General features: G+C 38.9%; 1 protein-coding gene across 1 annotated transcript in view; it reads left to right on the top strand.

Moving 5' to 3' along the window:
* Positions 1-16,241, top strand: part of MED27 (mediator complex subunit 27) — an 81,752-nt gene that overhangs the window by 31,081 nt on the left and 34,430 nt on the right. The window lies entirely within an intron of this gene.

Below are 16,241 nucleotides of genomic sequence, written 5' to 3'. Positions count from 1 at the left end.
AGATGAAGAAGAATTGTTAGCTCTGGCAGACCTACAGATTTGAAAGCCAGATGTTGTTTCTTTTCTGTCTGTGAAAGAGTAGGGGTATTTTGTGACTAAGTAAGTAGTTTTCTTCTTTTGCTGGGGTATCAGGTTTATCAGTAGTTAAAATGGACTTCTCGAAGAAATCTATAAATGGGAGCACTGTGATACCAGTTGTCACAGTTCTTATTCAGAGGTCTTAAAATATTTTGCTGGTTTTTAAAGTCATGGCTTCTCCAGTTACTGGAACTATGTATAGTGAGAGAGAAAGAGCTAGCTTCTGTTTTTGAATAGAAACGTCTGTATTTCAACAGTAGCAGCTGTATAAATCTTAATATAAGGTATGTAATATACACATTGAAAAGTATTTCATGTCTTTTTGTCTGCAGATGATTTTTTCTTCAATGATGCATTTATCTAGAATTTGCAGACAGAATGAAATTTTAGTGTGGGAACTAAACTTTAGCCAGTGGTTGAATTATGTTTCAGTATCTTATTACCACATCCAGCATTATTCACAGGGTAAATATGTTTATGCTGAGCTGACCATTTATCTGTCCCTAGTTTCCTCTTCTTTGGCTTCTCTTTGACCTTTCTGTATTTGTCCTTATTTGCTATCTTGGTGTGTCTTAAGAAGAGAATAATAGTTATATTAAATCAAATCAGATACCTGTTGAGTGCAATATCATGTGTCCAACACAGGGCAGAAGCAGATTATGAAAAGACTTATGAAAACAGGCTTATGAGAAGTATTAAAAAAAAAAAAAGTATGGCAAATAGACTTTAATATCTTGATCTTGCTGTAGTTTCATGCAAATAATGATGAATCATGCTGTGATATTTTTTTTTTCTTTCTCTTTATTCTCTCTAAAATGCAAAGGAAGAAAAAATCCTGGTGCAAAACTACATATCTCCTTGAAAGCGCATGCTGCAAACTAATTTTCCCATGGCTATTCAGGGATTATTTTTTAGCTTTATTGATTAATCAAGATAGGGGTAACTATTACATTGTCTTTTTTTGCTTTGATGTATGCTATTGAAATTAAGTTCAGTGACAAGTCTTTGGACTGAGTAACAATGTGCTATGAGTCAAGTGTATATTAAATGTTGTTCAGAGCAACTATATTATCTAGAGCTTTTCTTAAACATAAGCAGTTAAAACCGGCTATGTGCCAAAATGTCATTTTAGGAGCAAATAGCAACACTGCAGTAATCCTTTTGAGCCAGCAAGGGAATGTAGGAAAGGCTGTTGCTCAGAAGGTAACATAGGTGATGGTTTTAACGAAGAATCCTCTAAAAATTTTTATGCAGTTTTCTCATCTTGGTAGTTAGATATTAAACTACTCTTAATTTGAGTTAAAGGTAGCATTGATGAGCATTACTTAATGCTCCTGTTCCTTGAAGAAGCTGCATGGGTAACTTTTGCTCTTGCACATGATGTTCTCTTAATGGCAGTGGTGCAAGCTGAGCAATTATCTTGCTAATCCTTATCTCTGATCTTTACTGCTGTGATGAGACTTGAGTTTTATTCCACAAGACTGAATGTGTCCAAATGGTGACCCTTCTCATAAGGGTGGTCATACAGAACTCGATTCTTGTCCTGTGTCAACTCATCACTAGAGCCCTTAGTCTTTCTCCCTGCTAGGCTTTTTTTTTTTTCCCTCTCCTTTCCTTTCCTAAATAACTTTTTTTTTAATTAAAAAAAAAAAGCAAACAACAAACCAAACCCTTCTCAGCCTGTCTTGGAGACTCAGCCATCTCTTCCTACCTTATGCTTACAAAAGCAGCTGGAGAAAGATTTGCCTAAGGCAAAGTGATTTGTGGTGGGCCCACTCATTAGTCCCTTGCCAGCCTTAGGCCGTCGCTTGATGTGCTCTGGTTTGGAAGCAAGAAGCTCACTAGCAGATATCTGAAACAGAAGCAGCAATTTTGAATCAAAAAGGTATGGTTGAAAATGGAAGATATTGGTTCTATGCAGCCAGTAATGGGAACATTTTAGTTTTCCCACTGTTTTCATTATCTGAGAGCTTCTAAAGGTGCCGAGCAGTTTTGAAGAAGACCTTTTGGTATTTTGCTTTTAAGCACTGGGTTTTAGTGGCTCTGAAAGTGCAGAAAGGAATACTAGATTTATATGCATCTCATTTCTAGCCAAAATGTATCTGTATGAGAAAATGACTAACTGCTGGCTGCTTTCTCTCCCTCCTTTGTCCCTCCTTCTGTCTTCTATTAACAAGACATCTCCCTGTACTTGCTAATAGATGCGTTCCCTCACATGCTTCTCATCTGGCTGCTGGTTCCATCCTTCTGTTAAAAAATCTCAATGCAGAGTTTGCTGAAGTGCTGAAAGCTGTCAGCTCCTGCCAAGCAACTAGGAAAGCATATACACGCAACCCCTCTGAAAACCAGGATGTCTGCTTCTGATTTGAAATAAATGCATAAATACAATAGGAAATAATGCTTCCTTAGGTTTTTTCTTTCTTCTTGAAATGTAGCAATTGACACCGTTAATTAATCTTGTATTATTTTGCTTGGAATCACATTTCAAAAGCAGATTCCCTAATTATGAAGGTGGCTCCACAATGCTGTGTTCTGAAGACTCTGGAGTTGCCGAGAGCAGTGAACCTGCAAAGGAGTCTCAGCCAGTGACCATCTTGCTGGGAGCCCAGCAGACACTGGTGCGGTGCTGTCTGTGACTGAAAAATGACAGCAATGAGTAACGGTGAGGTGAGGAGGATGAAAGGAAAGAGGAAGCACAGGACATTGACCGTGTGCGGTTCCATTCACTGGCACACGGAAGAGGGTCAGTTAGTTTTAATGGGAATTTTTAGGGGTCTCAGCTGAAAACCTGGTGATTTTGATAGCTCTGTTTCATGAGGCTTTCTCAGAGCTCCCAGATTAATCATCTTTCTTCTCTGCCTGAAAGCAAATTTCCAGAACAAGAATTGGCTCACCACAAAAGGTACAGAGACTTATGCCCTTTATGGTGCCTTTTAGGGTCATTTGTTGTCACATTTGTGGTTTTGGGGGAATAAGCACGCTGTAAACAATAAATAAGTGGAAGTCTGATTCTTGTTTGACAACTTCAGGCTCAGTGGACAGAGGCTTGACTAAAACAGAGTCCAATTTTTTGTTTTAGGGCTCTTCAACTTGTCTTGTAAATCTCTTGTGCTGTGATGTATGCCCTTTCCGACGGTGAAAACATTGTAATAGATTGAGTAAAAATCTCTGTGAATTTGTTCTCTATTGCTGGGAGCAGACCAGCAAAATTACTTTTCTTTTATTAAAAAAAGGAAAAGACACTGCTGCCCGTGATATTGTTCCAGATAAATGAGCAACAAAAAGCTGTCAAGACAGTTTTTATTTTTGGAGATAATAAGGACTTGAGGATAGAGTGCTGGGCAGAGACTCCAGAGGGTCAGGTTGTTTCTGCCACTCATTCTTGGTGAGATGGAGGAGGTCTTTACTCTGTTCTGTACAGCTCAGAATCCATCTGGATTCTTCAAGAGAAGGAGGATGTGTTCAAAAGAAATCTATACTTGCTTCATCTTTTGGAGCTACATTAGTAAAAGATGCTCTTTAGTGAGTGGCCTCCTTTAAAAAAATAATTTATTGGCTCAGTGGGTATCTTGCCATCCAGATTAGGAAAATAAATGTACAGATATCCCAAACTCTGTATTGTAGCTGATTCTGTACCAGCACAGTCCAAGTGTTGTTCATTCATAATGTTAATGCCTTATTTTTAATGTTTCTGTCATGTAAGTAGTACTGTAAGATTCTATTGTATTTATTGAAGAGCTTTCTTCAGGGTACAGAAATTAAGTCTGGAGGAGAGAATTGCATTTAAAGTAGTCAGTGGTGTATTATTCAAAAAACATTGCTGTTTTTAACAGTTAACTGAAAGGTGTGTGTGTTTATATAAACTGTACACCCAGGCATCAGATGTGCCAGAATAAATTATTTGGAACTTAACTTGTGTAAATTATCATTTTTGTGTTAAGAAAAATCCAGATGAGCCTTTTGCCAAGGGTTTTTTGAGGAAAGAGGTTTTTTCAACATTTTGTTTTATAAACAGTATCTAATTGCATCCTAGGCTCAGGGAGTTTCGTTATGAAAGAAAGAGGCAGATTATTGTAGAGGTAATGACAAAGCATGCTTAAGCTAACAAACGCTCATAGGTTTTGTTTGGTTTTTAAACTGTATGTTTAAATTTTGTTTGTGTAGTCTGACCTTGCTGTGCTACAGAGGTCTGAAACCCTAGCTTTCATACTTTCATACTTGGAAACCAAGGATCCAATGCACTAATTCAGTGGGACACATGGTGCATAGGCTGTGGGGGGTGTGATTATTTAACACACAAGTGTTGCTAATGCAATAATCCAGTGTTAGGAGCTGTATTCTGACATTTGGGCCTCGTCTTTGAAGTTTTCAGGAGTAAAAGAGCAAAGCGTGTGGCTGTATTTTCTTTCTTGTGAAAAGTCATCAGAAGTTCTCTCTGCAGTTCTAAAATTCTTCTTTCCCCCTACTGGCAAAGCTGCCTTAAGTATCAATATTCATTAAATACCATGGAGATGATAATGTAATAAAGCAATAATCCTCAGGCCCGCATCTGTACTTCTCTCCAGAAGAGCTGAGGTTGAGAATATAATTAAAGATTAAAACTCTGTTTGCATTCTGGAACATGGAGATATCTTTTTGTACATGATGGGGAATTGTATTAATAAGGAAGAGATCTGTTTCCAATAACTTTCAATACTAGGAGCTCAATTAATATCCCTGTTCATGTTTAAGTTTCTCACGGTATTCCTTTAGCTTGACTTCAGCCAGACAGTGCAACAGGAACTGTAAAAGAACGTGTTGCTACAGTACACGACCCTTTTACTCTGCAAATTAATCCCTTTTTTATATGAAGAAAAGAGATTAAAAGTTAATTCTTTATATTGTAAGACAAGAATATTTACACAAATGGGTTTAATTATTTTGCAGTTGTGTACCATGTAGATTGAACACTAGTATTTAGTATCTTGTGCACAGTCTGGAGCACATTGTACTGTTTTCTCATAGTTTTCAGTGAATGCATGAACCATTGTCCTGCAGGTGTTTTGTGAAGCTCTTGTAGTGTTAATTGTGGGGTATTTGCCATACAGTGAGATTGCAGTTATCCTGATTTTAACATGTTCAGAGTTTATGTGGACATAAACGTGCAGGATCGTGCACAGGTATTCAAGTCTGTAATATTTCACTGTGTTCAACTAAATAGAAAGACTTCTGAACTTTCTATGTTGTGCTGCCTCAGCTTGATAAATAACTCTACTTTCCTTTATTCTTCGCCAGTTGGTTCTTTGCCTTTTTAATTTTTGTTTAAATATTAGGGACGAGAAGCAGTGTGCTATTAAATGTAGTGGCAGTCTGTCTCTTTTAGTTATGGGGTATTTACTGTTTAGTACTCAATATAATTTAACTGAAAAGAAAAAAAATCCAAGTGCGGTTTTGATTCATGAGGGGCTTTATTAGACAGCTGCAATGAGATCAAATCCAATAACTTGCCGGGGATACTACACTGATCAGTCATCTTACTCTTTGTAGCCAAAGATACTTTATCAACCCTGCCCCAAAAAAGAGAGAAGGGGGTAACGTAGCTGAACTTTCGATTTCGGTGTAAAAGGTAAATTGTGAAATAAAGTGCTGTTAATCGGGTTTATGTCTCAGGTTTGATTTCACTGCTGGTTATCTGTTGTCTTAAATCTGGAACCGTACATGTCTCTTGTATCCTGGTCAGAGCCAAAGATACAGAAGGCAGGCAGATGATTATTGTTCTTATTTTTTCTTCCCGTCTTTCTTTCCTTTTCAGTCTGTGGGGTTCTTGAGGTCAGTTGATTGTCCTTTTCTGTGCTTTATTAAGGATGTATGTGGTTTCTTGAGTTAGGGACAATTTTGAATAGTGGACCAATGCAGATTTAATGAGAATCTGAAATCTGAGGAAACAATGTGACCTGCTTTTAAAGTTTGTAGGTGATAAAAATGGGCAGTAGCACTCAGTTTTACCACAGACAGCTGCTGGGACCACAGCCCACTTCTGCATCTCCGACTTCTAAATTTTTATATGGGGTTGCTAATACGACATAAATCCAATTGTCTTTTACGCTATAAACTTAATCGCTCCAATAGTATTAAACAGGGGAAACTTTTACAGTGTTTATATAATGTGGATTTTCATTTACGTTTATCTCCAATCAGTAGGAGCCCCAGATTAAAATTTTTAAGAGAATGGTTGGGAACTCCGTACCGAGTCACCACTTTGGCTGTTCTGTGCATCTTTAGAGATACCATTCTCTTAAAAATTTTAATCTTGATCTAATCTCTTAATACACTGACGTATCTTGCAGCAGGGGGTTCTGTAATAATACTCTTTGTTTTGCTATACAAGATCAGTGCTTTTTTTGGCTGTTGTTATATGCTGAATTTTATTTCATTCCATTAAGTAACCTACAGCTGCATATTTCCTTACAAAGTAATTACAAAAAACAGCAGGCATTGATCAATGCAGACTGTCCAAAGAAAAAGATTTTTTTACTAAAGCCAAATGTTCCTTATGATATTCATTAACAAGATAATAGTTTCTATCCGTGCAAGTACAAAAGGCAAAGATCTTGGATGCTGCTTTAACCCCAGGAAGTTACTGAAATGTGCATTACTTGTGTTGTAAAACTTTACAGTGTGTTTTAACATGGAGTGAAAATCTGTTTTGTTTGTTCACTTTTCAACACATATCCTAACCAACCGCTGTGGAGAGTGGTTGTAATTAAGATTCCATGATTTCTTCACAGTGTATAAAGCATCACTTGGTGGTGTGTTGTGAGCTGTTATGGACTGATAGCCTTAACTTGAATGTCCTTGTAGTGAATCTCTCCATGAACGTGTCTCGCTTGAAGACAGTAGCCAGAAGGGGCCTGGAGCTGATTGCTGTTGATATTTCTGTGCCATACTCCACAAACTAATTCTGCAAATAGGTGTGTTTCGAGTGTGATACGCAGCCCTGTATGACTGAGCACAGTGATTCGACGTAATTCCTATCTCTTTTGCTGAAGGTTAGCTTGAACGCTCCATGGCTGGGCGATGGGAACACTCTATCGCTTTGGAAACTCCAGGCCCTTTACTGGCCTCGATCTGCATGTTCATTTTCCAGAATATGCACAGATCGGAGCAGTGTGTAGCCCTCAGTGAATGTTAGTGTTACTGGGGATCACAGCTCTGTTGTAAAACAGCGAATTTCTGACTCTTTGATGTATGATTGCCTTAAAGGTAATGTTTGTGTGAGAACCGTGCCATTAAAAGGTGGCAATTAATTAGAAGTTGTTCCACAGTCCCAGCCGTTAGACGATGCCCTTGCAGCATTTACAGCAGAACGATAATATTGCACTGTAGGGAATCCCTGTACTTTCAGTGGGAAAAAAAAAAAGTTAAGGATGAAGATTTTAATGTGTAATTAAAGACTGCAAATACTGGTTTAACTGCTTGTTTCTGTGTCAAAAAAAAAAAAGGGAGAAAGGAACATACACTACCAGTGGTTGGACTAATTAGACAGTGAAGAACAAGCTAGATAAGAGAGGAAATTTGTATGAAATTAAGAATGATATCAAAGCTTTTATTAAAGCTGTGATTTTATCATATGATTGCTTTAACCCTGTTTTGTTAGCTGGACTGTTTGGGAGAGGATGATTTGAGGCTGCTTTGCTGCAGCAGACAGTCAACCTGAAAGGAATAAATTAAAACTGCCGCTTGCCAAATTCTGAGACGCGCTACAGCAGGTGTTTCCATCTGCATCGGTTGCATATTCCCTTGTCAAAGATGACGAGTAGAAGAGCAGAGACGAAGTAAGATAGAAGGAGAAGGTCTTTCTGTTTTGGTGGCATAGCAAGAATGGCGCTACTACATAATCGTCTAGTATTATGAATTGTGAAGGTGTTTATTAAATACTTGATGCTGTAACTCTACAAGATTCCAAGTAACCTTTGGCTGTTTGAGAGGAAAACTGAACAGCTGTCCTGTGAGAGGGGACCGAAGCGCTTTTAAGTGAAACCTGTACTGTTAGGAAGGAAGCTGTAGATGCATCCCAGTAAGGACGACTTGAAATATAAGTTGTACCTGAAAATAAAGGCAATTGGAAAGTTCCCTGTAGTTTGGTGAGTAACTGCAAAAAGGGGATGTTTTCGTAAGTAAGGAGCTGCAGATGGGGATTTACATGGGTAACAGTGGCTGTTCCCTTCCACGTGGACCACGGTGCATGGTGATGGGCTGTGCTGGAGCGCTGCCTCGAGCAGCTTTGCTCAGCACCCCGCAGCCTGCTGGGCTTTAGAGTTTAGGAAAAACAGCTAAATGTCCTTCCCAACTAGAAAGGATACAGAGTTGGAGAACTGCTTTGCTCCGCTTTCTTTACTTCATGTTAAAAATAACTGTTATTACTTTTTAATTTCACTTTAGGGCATTCTCTGAGTATTCATATGTTTACAAGGAACCCTATGGATGGGTTAAATGAAAAAAGCTTGGCTAGCAAATTCTAGTTGATGACTTCATAGCATTTTCCTCTAAACATAACCTTCATTTGTAATGATTTGAAGTATTTCGGTACAATTATTGCCCTTGTCCCGTTTCCCTAACTGCCAGTGGAAGGAAGAAATAAAGTGCAACCATTAGAAGTTTCACTGAGTGGTTTGGTTTTCATCTCTTTATAGTTGCTGTTCTACTCTTATTTTCATTCCTAATGGTTTAATTTTGTAGAGCTCTTCCTCTTTGCTGTATAGGTTTTGCCTAATAAAGCCTTAGCACTGTCTTTGTCGTTTCAGTAATGTTTCTCAGTCGTATGGGTGTGTCACTTCAAAAACAAGTGTGTTAAGTGTAATGCACGTTTCCAATTGGACATAGGTACATTTGCTTTTTTATGTTAGTTTATTTCCATGATTCTGTCTTTTGCTTGAATAACACAGGGAGTAAAACACTGGGGAAAGAGAAAACCTTATTAACATTGCCTGACTTAATCTGTGCTGCATGTAGTCTCTTTATTGTTTGTGAGTCATGGGCAGGGGAATCCTCTGTTAAGTCCTCTAATTTTGGCAACCGGTAGCATCTCCATGCAGCAATTTCTGCATTGAAACTCAATTTTTCTTCTCTGTTTTTCAGGATCGTGTTTTAAAAATTCAGTTTGGGGAAAGAAAGTAAGAGTTTGGCACAGAGACCACAGTAAAGTGGTTAATTCCATATTTAACCTTTCCTAAGTTTACGTAGACACCTTGAATGAAAGGAATTGAGGATTGCATTCTGTGCATGTTCATTGTGCTGTTATTGCCTGTAATACTTGGTTTCCTGGTCTTACAAAATATGGCTGTGGTGTAAGGTTGGCCTTTTCATTCAGTACCATGTACGTTTAAAAGCACTTGAAAGACACACGGATTCCTGAATAATTTATTGCAGAGGAAAAGACTCTTTTGTTGAGTTACTCTGTGCCTCGGTTTCCCCAGTGAACTGCGTGAATTGTGTTATCTGGGAACTGTGCAGGAGTGCTGAGCCTGATTCAAGTAATATTTGCAGAGAGCTGGGATAAGAGAAGGCATTACCTACAATGCATACAGGGGAAAAGTCTGGATTTTTGTCACTGATTGTCAGTTATTCAAGACCAGTTAATTTTTTGCAAAATTCAATGTCCAAGTGTGTCGTGTCATGAGAATGAATGACCATATCATTCCTGCTTGCAAGAGCTAATAGGAATCTCTAACTACCCACTGTCAGCGTTCATTCTGATAAATGAGTGGTGATGTTTTATTCTGTATCCTTTGTGTTCTTGCCTTTAGGTGTTCATTTCAGTGATGGAAGACAAAGTGCAGACACATGAAATAATTACACAGCAGGCTTGGCTGGAGCCTGTCAGTCTGTGTCAAGCTCCCCAGACTTCTCGAATCTCTGAGTTGTTGAGCTCTTTTGCTGATTGTTGCATTCAGTGCTTGGTATCAAAAGCACACGTGCTCTAGAAGTGGCAAAAAATACTGCATTGTTTTGATGTATCCTAAACCAGAATTTAATGTCTGTGTCCAAAATACATCATAAAACTGAGCTTCCCTCAAGCCAAAACCTGGACTTTTCTACTTTCTGTTTTACATGCAGAACTTCCTTTCATTTTGGCTTTTCCATTCTGACAGTTGCTCAGCAAAGATGATGCTTTTGCTCATGACAAATTTGCACGCGCCTTGTAGACAGATCTTATAAAAGAGCCTTTTGTGAAGAACTGAAAGACAAATCAAACCTGGATCTAAATTTGGGGCTAATCAGCTGCATGGCAGATTCATAGTTTAAAGAATCATAGTCATATCTAACAGTACTTTACCTTTATTATAAGGCATACCTAAGTTTAAACATTTATTACCTTTTAACTTTTCTATGGTTCAATTTTAAATTTAAGTTAAGGAAAGAAAAGAGAACAATCTTTGAAAAACAGACAGTGAGAAGCAGCTGATCTGAAAGGAGCACTACAACAAGTGCTTGGAGTTTAAAATAATATTAATATGATTTTTAAATCTCCAAGTTGGTTTAAGCAGTTTATGTTGATGCTTCCACAATTCTTTCTACTTTAAAAGTTGCCCTTCATTTAGACAAAAGGTTACTACTTCAGCTTGATTTTGCAGCATAATAGATGGGAAGGAAATCTAACGCTATCTAATCGTTGGTATTTCTGAGGAAGTGAAATTAATTCCTCGGCATAACAGAGCAGTGGTGGCTCTTTCATGCCACTTGTAAAATGAGCTTGTTGACAGAAAATGCCAGGTAGAACTATTTTAACATGTGATTATGCTTTTAAAATGAAAATTTATTTTCAGTGCAAAGGTAGCAACTTTAACACCACAGACAGAAAATCAATTATAATTTTTGCTAGTACAGCTAAAATATTATCTGTTGCTACTAATTTCTTTCTGTTGTTCCACAACTGCTGTCTTCCCTCTGTTTTTTATTAAGTCATCAATGGGGATAGAAATTCTGATATCGAGGCCCGAGTGTGTTAATATCCTTCTTTCTCTGCGGCTATCTACTTCTGCATTTGTCTGCTGGTACAGTAGCATGGTCAAAACATCTGCTTCTATGTTTGTTTGTATTTAAGTCACTTAATTTTTATAATGTTTTAGGCATCATCCATTACCAGCAAGCTCTTACGCAAGTGAACACTCTTTTCTTTTGCTGTGAATTGCTTTGTTAAAGTTTAAGTGTGTACTGGATCTGAAAGATTGGCATTTTGCAGGTCTCCCAGATACCTTGTGCTGAAGTTCTCCACATATCTTAAAATGCTGCTGTAAACAAGCTATATAGAGAACCTGGTTGTTGGGTGGTCCTTAGATTTCAAGTTGTTTCAGGTATTTCCTTATCTTTAACCTGTTCTGGCAAGTTGTTTCGGAGAATTTCAAGAAAGGTGTTCTCTCCCCTATGTAAGGTCAGTCCAAATAGCTGACTCCCTTTGCTTTCCAATCCTAAATAAGCAGCCTGCTTCCATCTCCCGAGTGTGAAGGGCAGGGTGTATTGAGAAAAGTCGAGCCATGATTTGGGCATGGAGCCCCTCCAGATGTGTCAGTTGGCACTGGTGCAGTGTAGTATGTGAGGATGGAAGCTGCTTCTTGCCTGGGAAATGTGTACACAGATGTATTGAAACCAGTATTTTAGAATTGAGGGTTTTTTTTAGGCCCTTGAACAAAGTACATGAGCCCTCTGTTTTGTTTGCACATATATCTGTTGCAGCTTTTGAAGAAGTCTCTTTTCAAGATAATGAGGTGGGCTGCTAGAAGAGTCACAGCAACAAACCTCTCGCAGTGCAGCTAAGGGTGGAACTGTAACTGCATTTGATTTGTTTTCAGTCAAGCTTCCTTTTTCTGCTTTCCCGTCTTTATGCTGCATTTTCAGAGATGTTACAATGTTTGCCCCATTGTGTCCTTTGCAAAGTGGTTGTACGATGCAGTCAAGGGCTAATAGGTTTATCTCACTTTTAAAAAAATCTATCAGGTGCTATTAAGAATGTGCCTGCCCTCTTAGTTCACTGCAATTTTATTGTGTGTTTGTGGTTTGAATCTACAGAAAACTTCATGATTGCAGTTAGGCAAAAAGTGAAGAATAATATGATGATTAGGCAGAGGTCAAATACAGAAAGGTATGTCAGTGCGGTGAGCAGTGAATGCAAAGTGAGCGTGAACAGAGAGCTCCCTTGAAACACCTGCAAACGCGCTGCTGCTTGGAAACAGAACTGCAGGACAGTCTTTTGAGGTGATAGATACCGCTTGGTAATATTTAATCTGTTTCTGTAGGGTATCAGCTCTAACTGGTTGTCTCTCAATGGCTGCATGTTAGCTAATTAATCCTATGATTTGCTGTCATGTTAGTAGGTGAACCTCTATCCTGGTAGCAGCATGAATTTGAGGTAATGGTTTCCTAACGATGGAAATAGCTGTAATAGCCCTGGCCCTTGTGGTCGACTTCAACTTTCCTCTGGTTGCTTTTAGAGAAGTTTTTGATATAAGGTTACTCTTAATGAGAGCTCTGTCTGCAGAGATAGATAGTTTGCAACTGTAGGTATTAATGTAGCTGAGTCCCACTCTCTTCTTTATGTAGTATATTTTTAATTCGAACACTGTACTACAATAATACATGGGTATATATTGGACATGTGTTTGATATCAAACTATTCTGTAGCCTTTACTCTGATGTTTTTTAATTGGGTATGATTTTTCATTTCTGGTGTCAGCAGACCTTTTCCGAGGAAAATACAGAGCTCTCTGAGTGGAATACTTCGGAAGATTTGCCTAGAGAGTTTTTTGTCAAAAAATTATTGACTTGTTTTTCAGAAGAAACAAGAAGCTTGGCCAGTGTATCTGTGTAATGTGAACAGCCATCTGAAGAAAAGGAAAAATACAAACAGTAAGTTCAAAACAAAAAAAAAATAAATGCAGAAGTAACCTTGCCTTAAAATACGCTATCATTCATCTCCATATTTAACATTTTGTCTGTGTGCAGGGAATATCTTTAGTCAGTGTAAGAATCTAATTAAATCTTCTCATGGTAGCGGTTCATAGCTGACCCTCTCTTTATTGGAGCGTCTTATTAGAATACTAAACCACTCCCTGCTGAGAGGTGCTGTCACTGACAGGCAGGCGAGACACTTTGGCTGCTGATTAGAAAAGGCTGGGCAGGCTGGTCGTGGTGTCAGCGTCTGCAAGAAATCTCTTACTGTCCCTTCTGTAGCAGAACTTTCGAGATGCAATTTGGCCAAGTCAGAGTTCTCACTTGGGACCATGTACGGTCCCATCAGGTGTTGGATTGTTTCATGCCACTGATTCACATTACAGAGGGCAATCTGTCTTTTTTTTCTTTTTCATTTAATTGAGGACTGTGAATGCACAAAGACTTTTTTTCTATTAGAAATTATCTGACAATATGGCATTTCTTTACTTTGGCTGGCCAGCTTGACATTCTTAAAGGGACTTGCTTTTAACAAGCTTTTGGCTCAATATTCATGAAGTGGATGCTCAGAATTAGGAAGACATATCTAGAAACAAAGCTAGGCTGTGTTACAAATCATGTTTGTATTTACCGAAGGAGATCTTAATTCCTTGGTTTTCACTTAGGCACTTTTCTCTGTGAGTGCACTTACATAAACAGAATTGTATTGTTTTTTAATAGGCTGAACATTTCTCCCTGTTAGCACTGGACACAGTAGTTCAAAAGGAGTTATTGTACTCAGATACATTTGGCATAAAAGATGCTTTACGTTTCACTTTTTAAGGAAACTCTACAGGTGGAGTGAGAAGGTGCAGGTAGAAGAAGGTAATTCTGAACAGAACTGTATTTGCTTACCTTGGTACTGCTTTGGCTTTTGTCCAGGTTTAAGCCTTGTGAAGTACTTCTAGCTCTGCTCAGCCTGTTCTGGACAGTGGAGCAACACAGGCAAAGCAGAGGCTCCAGCATTTAAAAAGCGCAGCGCGTATCCACTAACTTTAAGTGGAAGCCACACAATTAATTTCCACGAGCCTTATAAAAGTCCAAGCTAAGGACGAGCTTGTTGTGTTGGAGGAAGAATTGAGGAAACCATATTTTTTTAGAAAATAATATTTTGAAGGGCTTCGTGCCCCAAAATGTTTGTATTGGGAGAGTCGTGCGTTTAAGTGTTTAGTGGTACTTTCTATGCACGCTTTTCATCCTGGGTTGTAAAGATGACCTTGAAAGAGTCTTTTGATAAACCTCTGAGTTTTAAGATAGATTTTTCATTTCTGTAGTATTCCAGGCAGATCAAAATACTTGGTCACAGCATAATCCTGAAGAGAAAAAATAAGAACTAATTATGAAATTCCCTCAAGAAATGTTGGAAAGGAGGTGATCACAGAAATTGAAATGGGTATTTGGTAAAAGTTTGTGTAATAAATTGCACTGGGCTGTACAAGCAGTCATTTGTTAAGAGTATTTAATCTTTTCTTCTATTTCCTTCACCTTTACTTCCCTCTTAATTACAGAAGAACAAATTGATCTGGAGTGTCCTTAAAGGTGATTTCAAGTAGGCTAAGTACCCTTAGAACTGGTGCTGTTAGAACTTGCCTGTTTTCACCCTAGTTTAGGGTTTTAGTACAGCGCTAGATCTTGAAGTGAGTGCTCTTTTTGAGTGCCTGCTTGAAGTCAATCAGTGAGGCCTAAAATTTGAGTCTTTAATCCTTTGTCCTATGTATTCCAACATCTTGTTCTATAATAACATAATTTTAAAGCAAGAAATTAGGTCTATATGCAAAGACTTGGATTAAATAACTGAAGCCATATTTAGCCACTCCCCCGAGGGTTACATCCTTATGTCTCCCTTCTTCCCACCCTCTGGAATTCGTGCTGCTTTCACCGAGTTCTGGGACTTGACGTGCCTGGCACGAATGATCGCTGGGATCCTTCCAGCAGTGCTTCTCATATGGTCAAGCACAGTGTGTGAAAAGGTCTAACTGTGCACAACACGGTTGTTTCCTATTCATCAATCTCTCCAACCAGAGGTAAAATCTTGCTGCTCTTGATAGGTATAGAATACATAATAGGTATCATGCATCATCTGTTGCTTTCCATCAGAGGTAAGTGCTGTAATTTCTGCTCTGTTGAGGGAGAAATAAAGCACAAAGAAAGTAAGTGAGATGACTTTGCTATTGAAGTAATTCTTCAATAGCAGAGCTGAAAATAACATGTTGTGAAATACTGAACTCTAGCTTTAGAAGGATGAATTCAGGCATGACAGCATGGAGTAGCGTGTAGCATCAGGATCCCATCAGGCAGCCAGTCTACTCTATTCCCATCTGCAGGGAACCCCGTGTGCTTTTTTTGGGAATCTGACTGGGCAGCTGGGCTGAAAACCAGCCCTGCCCCTCATCTTTTCTGGGAGCAAGACTGAACTCGATGCACTAGTTTGAGTCCTTTGTCAGAGCACCGTGTGGAGTTTACTGAACATCAGGGTGTCACAATTTAATCCTTTCTCCCTCGCTGTACGGCTGACTAGGGAGTGCAGAGCGGTTGGTTCACCTTACGGCAGAGACCCAAGCAACCTCAGATGAGCTCTGCTGAACTAAAGGGGATGCAGAGGTTTGGGGACTTAACCTCTCTGAAATCCCATGTGGGAGAACTGCATGTAGCTTCTGCAAGCAGTTTTCTGTGTAGACCAGCTGGATCTCTTGGCTTGCGTTTCTCCTCAGGACCTTTGGCTTAGCTTTACCGTGTGGAAATGTGAGTGCACGTGCAAATAAATTCAGGCTAACAGGTGGGGCACAAATCGCATGACACGTTAGGCATAATTCAAGCACCATCTTTGTAGATAAACACTGAAGTTAATTCTGATTCTCATCCAGGCCCCCGAAAATCTCTGTCGTTGGCATTTATTGTTGGGCTGTGGAGCAATGCCTGGTTTCATGAGGAAGCGGAAATATAAGCAATACATATGTGCTGTGAAGTATTGCTTTTGGAATTCCATTACTACTGATGGTGCACAGTTAGGGAGGGCTGTTGTTCCTATTGAGGTATGTATAAAGGGGTTAATGCTTTCCGTAAAGCACAGACTAGTAACAGGCTCGGACAAGATCCTGGTGATGACTGTAAAGCAGATGCCTGCTTGTTTTGTTAACCAGCTTTCACACGTTCTAATATCCATATTCCTGTCTTGATTACTGCTGTGAATTAAAGGCATT

This window comes from Phaenicophaeus curvirostris, chromosome 20 (assembly GCF_032191515.1).
Source record: "Phaenicophaeus curvirostris isolate KB17595 chromosome 20, BPBGC_Pcur_1.0, whole genome shotgun sequence".
NCBI lineage: Eukaryota > Metazoa > Chordata > Aves > Cuculiformes > Cuculidae > Phaenicophaeus > Phaenicophaeus curvirostris.
Note: the sequence above shows the minus strand (reverse complement) of the source record. Positions and strands in the feature narration are given on the sequence as shown.